The following is a 5,636-nucleotide window of genomic DNA, read 5'->3' as shown; positions in this document are numbered from 1 at the left end:
GTAAACATTGTTCCCTAGGATGAAATCCTCACCTCATACACATATATAATTCCAATAGCATTCAAATGATTATGGCGATGTCTTATCTACAAAGTTTAATGGTTAAGCAATAAACCTCGTATTGTATTCCTTAATACTATGTCTATCTAGAGTTCAAATATGCTTTGCAATTATGTTTTCAATATGCACGACTTGAAAGATATGTTAGGAAATGAAACAGTTCAAGTCAAATATCATTAACCTCAAGTGGAAGGATGATTGTTGTCGTTGTAGCTCCTTGCTTCTTCAAGTCTTTGCAATAATTGTCATGTCTCATATCCTAATACTTTCAAGCTAACCAGTACGAAGTTGACTCTAGTACATAATCAAGTGACTCTTAACATGAGTTTTGATTCACTAAAATATGACAACCAAACTTGACATACCAACGCTTGGTAGGTTCAACCGAGCAATGCTCTAACAGATACGTTATATGAACCAACCTACGCACAATGCCAAAATGAGCATAAGAGAAGCTACTCGGAAAGGTCCTACAGTAGATATGTTTTATTGAAGGAAAGAACATTGTTATCCAATTGAGGACAATCACTTGTAAGTAGTTTTAATGATAATAAACACCAAACTAAGCAGACAACCAGTAGTATTGCATCTGTTGTTGTAATCCCAACTGAACTACTATAGTACATTATAATAAAATAATTTACTCAAATTTCAATTCCCCAATTCGCCAAAACGTTTTCTAGTTGTATCTCTATTCGCCAAAGATTTCACTAAAGAAATCCTAATAAGTTAATATGCCTATAGACTAGTTGACCCAACTTATTTTATACAATCCTTCAGTTGTTTACCCAATTTATTTTATACAATTGTTTGAGGGTGAAAAAGGTTTTTGCTGATTTTGGTAATTTCAGGTGTGTGGGTGAGAAACGAATTTAGACCCTAAACAATGTACTGCAAGGGAGTACTTTAGATTCGAGAGATCAATCTGTACAAATCCGGCCTAAACCAAGAAATGGTCGTTCCAGACTTGCTTCGGTCACAAAGTGAAGGAGAAGGGTTGGTTTTGGGTAGGGAAGAGAAGAAAGTGTTGAGACCTAGTTGATTCTGGAAGAGTAGTTGTTTCACGACTTGTATCAGAAAGTGGGAAGCTAACAGATGGAAAGCTAGCAAATGTTTTCAGAGTGTTATATCCTCCTGACCTGAACTTGTCGTTCGGTCGAAATAGGTAATGCCTATTTATACAAGTCGAGCTGAAACGTACTCTGGTCTCATTAAGAAATGTAAAACGGGTGAGTAAATGGAAGGAGGTGGTAATCGGTAACGCTTGGAATTGATGTTCCATAAAAGAAAGCGTTTTACCATTACTCCCTGTATTTACTAACCGCCTCATCCTTATGACACTTTCTTATAACGAACGTAGTGTACACCACACGTTGTAAACCGCCCAACCAATACCCAATGAGCATCCCCCAGTTTGTGACATGTGTTGATGTCTCGAGTTTTTTCGTGGAAAACATGTAGCATGTTGTTATTGTCTGGCAAGTTGATCTTGGGAGACTTTCCGGCTCGGTGGTGACCTTCAACGGTCGAGATTTTGCATCTTAATAGGAAGGTATCCGTTGATTATTGCAAACTTTCGTTTGGTAGCCAGTGGCATGAAAGTATGATCAGTATGGCTTTAATATGGCCCAGTTTAGGCGCGGCCAAAAGTTAGGGTTTTGGCTTTGTTTAGGCGCGACCAAACTAGGGCCAAAGGTTGTCATGTGTTAGCTGGCAACCTTGGACGGCTAAGATCTGCATATTAGATGAAAAAGTGGTCGTTGATTGTTGCAGGCCTTCTTTTTGGTAGCCGAATAGGGAAGGCCGGCATGGTATGGCGCGTCAAGTTGGTTGGAATGCCATTTGCACATGTGGCATGACATGCTTTGGCGCGGTTTGGCGTGGCCAAAACTAGGGTTTTGGGCCAAAGGTTACCATGCGTTGTTTGGCGACCTTGGACGGCTAGGATTTGCATCTAGGCTGGAAGGGTGGCCGTTAATCGTCGCACGCCTTTTTTTTGGTAGCCGCATGGGGAATGTCGGCGTGGTATGGCGAGGCAAGGTAGTTGGCATGCCATTGGCACATGTGGCATGACATGCCTTGGCGCGGTTTGCGTGGCCAAAACTAGGGTTTTGGACCAAAGGTTACCATGCGTTGTTTGGTGACCTTGGACGGCTAGGATTTGCATCCAGGATGGAAGGGTGGCCGTTGATCGTCGCACGCCTTCCTTTTGGTAGCCTAATGGGGAAGGTCGGCATGGTATGGCGCGGAAATGTGGTCGGCGGTTTTGGGCCAAAGGTTACCATGCGTTGTTTGGCGACCTTGGACGGCTAGGATTTGCATCTAGGATGGAAGGGTGGCCGTTGATCGTCGCATGCCTTCGTTTTGGTAGCCGCATAGGGAAGGCCGGCATGGTGGGGCCAAGGCCAATGGCGCGGATGGCTTGGAATAGTGGGGCCAAGTGTTTGGTACGGACGGCTTGGCATGGTGGGCCAAGGCAAGGTGCGGTTTGCTTGGCATGGTGGAGCCAAGGGTTTGGCATGCCATTGGCGCACGGTGCGGCTAGCATGGTTGGGGCCAAGGCAAGGTGCAGTTGGCTTGGCATGGTGGGGCCAAGGGTTTGGCATGCCATTGGCGTATGTTGCGGCTAGCATGGTTGGCATGCCTTGGCGCGGTAGACGTGGATGGCATGGTTTTCCATTGGCACTGTGGTACGGCTGGCATGGTTGGCATGCCTTTGCGCGGAGATATGGCTGGCATGGTTTTCCATTGGCACAGTGGTGCGGCTGGCATGGTTGGCATGCCTTGACGCGGAGATGTGGCTGGCATGGTTTTCCATTGTCACAGTGGTGCGGCTGGCATGCCTTGGCGCGGAGATGTGGCTGGCATGGTTTTCCATTGGCACAGTGGTGCGGCTGGCATGGTTGGCATACCTTGGCGCGAAGATGTGGCTGGCATGGTTTTCCATTGGCACAGTGGTGCGCCTGGCATGGTTGGCATGCCTTGGCGCGGAGATGTGGCTGGCATGGTTTGCCATTAGCATAGTGGTGCGCACGGCATGATTGGCATGCCTTGGCGCGGAGATGTGGGTGGCATGGTTTTCCATTGGCACAGCGGTGCGGCTGGCATGGTTGGCATTCCTTGGCGCGGTAGCATGAGAATTAGGGTTTGGCATAGATGATGTCGGTCAATGTTAAAGGTTCTACCGTGGAACATGACACATAAAAAATGGTACCTTTGTAATTATTACATAGGCATGCTGATCGATTCCATAAATGTTCTAATGGTCATAGTGACGTCATGTCAGTTGTACGGTTTTACGATTTTAACCCTAAGCTAAAAACCACCATCAATATTAAGTCCCCTGCTTAGCTCAGAACAGGAGCATTGTTGTGAGGTAAGCATAAGATGGTGACGGGAAAGGACAAAAATCGAAACGACAAGTCGTGGAAAGATGGTCAGGAAGGTCCGAATAACCTTTTAGAGAGGTAAGGAGAGTCCATGATCCTCGTGTTTGGCGGCCTTGCGTAGATTCTATTCGTGGTGTAGACCGTGAAGTGGTGAGATGAGGATCGTCGGCTTATTACGGATACGCACCACCTTGGATGGGTTAGGGAACATCATGACGCTGGCTTGGCGAGTTGTCGGTGCTGGTGCGGCAAGTCCTGGCGCGGACGACTTGACATGGTAGGGCCAAGGCAATGTCGTAGTTTGGTGAGGCAAAGCATGCGCGGACGGCTTGGCATATGGGGCCAAGGCATGGCGCGGTCCTGGAGAGGAAATCATGGCGGACGGCTTGGCGTGGTGGCGCTAAGGCAATGGCGTGGATGGTCTTGGCATGGTGATTGGTCTTCGCGGGCTCGGTTGCCTCTTTTCCTTACTTGACTCAAATAAGAAGTCCTTTCCTTATTCAAACTCCCAAGTATCACGCCTATAAAAGGAGGGTCGTCCTCTCCTTTTACTTCACACCTATATTTTTTTTTTTATTCTGGCCATGTGGTAACAGTAAAGCGGACGAGCGAATCCCAGGTATGTCTTCCAACACTTCCTCTTTAACTTGCTTTTCTTGTGTTTTTTTTTGTTAGTGCAAACCCTAGCTGTAGGCGTACCTTTTCATGAACTTGTATAAATGTTGTCCTTCTGCGTTGGTATGAATCCTAGCCGTAGGTATGCTTTGCACGAACTTGTAGTAACATTTAGGCGTGAATACCTTAGTGATGTTGGCCGCCTCAATTACCGTGCAAAGTAGGAATGCATGAGATGGTAATTATCATTCCCTTCCCGCGAAAACCTAGCTTCTAGGTTTTAATCCTTTTTCCTGGTGTGACCGTGTGTATGGTTCCCGTGGTGGGGAGCGCCTCCTCGGCCGGGCGCAAATTTATCGCTGCAGGGTATGGTCTTGGCATGAGGTGGTGATGCAGGGTCTGTCAGTCCCCATTTCATTGCCTATGCTCATTATGACTTTGAAACAAATTGGCTTGCGTCCAGGATGGATCTCCTGTGTCTGATAAAATAATTTCCATGCACTTTCCGTAATAGTTTCTCGTTGTATTGTTCCATTGTAGTTATTTGAAAGGTGGAAGTAGCATGAGAGAATTTTTGTTAGGATGTCATTTGAGAAAAGTTTTTCCGTACCGAAAGATGTTTCCAATTCCAAGCCGAACATAGATGATGAGTTCTTTACAACATCCGCCACGACTAGGAGAAACCATCCCAAGTATGTGTCGATTCTTCTGACTGGTCCGGAAAGTGAAGGAGAGGCCCGTTCGGTTCGTCCAAGAGGTGTAATAAGGTTTTGTCTTCAAAGGAAAGAGTATCATGCTTCTCATATTGACTTTAAAATCTATGTGAGTCTGTTGCGTCCCTTCGAGAAATGGATGCGATTCATGATGAGCCAGGATTGTGTAAAAACCAGTTTGACCAAGGCGCAGATCATTGATGCTGTCGCGGCTTCCGCAGTGCTTTAAATTAGGAAATATATTCCAGGCTTGGTTGCTTTTATTTCCAGATGGTGTCCAGACACTCACACGTCCATATGCAGGTGGGGTGAAATGACTATCTCCTTAGAGAGCGTGGCCGTGTTACTGAACCTTCCTGTAATAGGAAACCTTGATGTCAAATTGTCTGCAAATGAAGAAGAAATGCGCGCCGCTCTGGTTACGAAATCAAAAGGATTCGTTCGGAAAGAAAACGAGACGAGGTGCTTTTATGGATGGTGGATGTCTCAGTGGTTTCCCGATGAGTTGGAGCCGAATCAGAAGAATAGTACACTTCATGTCGCGGCGTTCTTGGTCTTTGGTTATCCAGAGATATTTTCGTTGACAGCTCGGGTAAGAAGGAGATAAGACAGGAAATTATCAAGTTTTCCATAAAATTGGCAAAAGGTGTCGTTCTCCCTATTGGAGGCTTGTTTCTTGGTTCTCTGTACACACACTTGGATCAGCTGGTCGCGGACATGTGCGCTTCAAATGGTTACATGAAAGTGGATTCGTATTTTCATGCCGCCTTTCTCCAAGCGTGGCTGTGGGAGCACTTCGAAAGGTATGCTCCAAAACCATTGGCCGTATTTCCCGAGTCTTGGGGTGGCTCTAGGATAC

This window comes from Papaver somniferum, unplaced genomic scaffold (genome assembly GCF_003573695.1).
Source record: "Papaver somniferum cultivar HN1 unplaced genomic scaffold, ASM357369v1 unplaced-scaffold_19, whole genome shotgun sequence".
Classification (NCBI taxonomy): domain Eukaryota; kingdom Viridiplantae; phylum Streptophyta; class Magnoliopsida; order Ranunculales; family Papaveraceae; genus Papaver; species Papaver somniferum.
The sequence above is the reverse complement of the archived record's forward strand: the minus strand, read 5'-3'. Positions refer to the sequence as shown.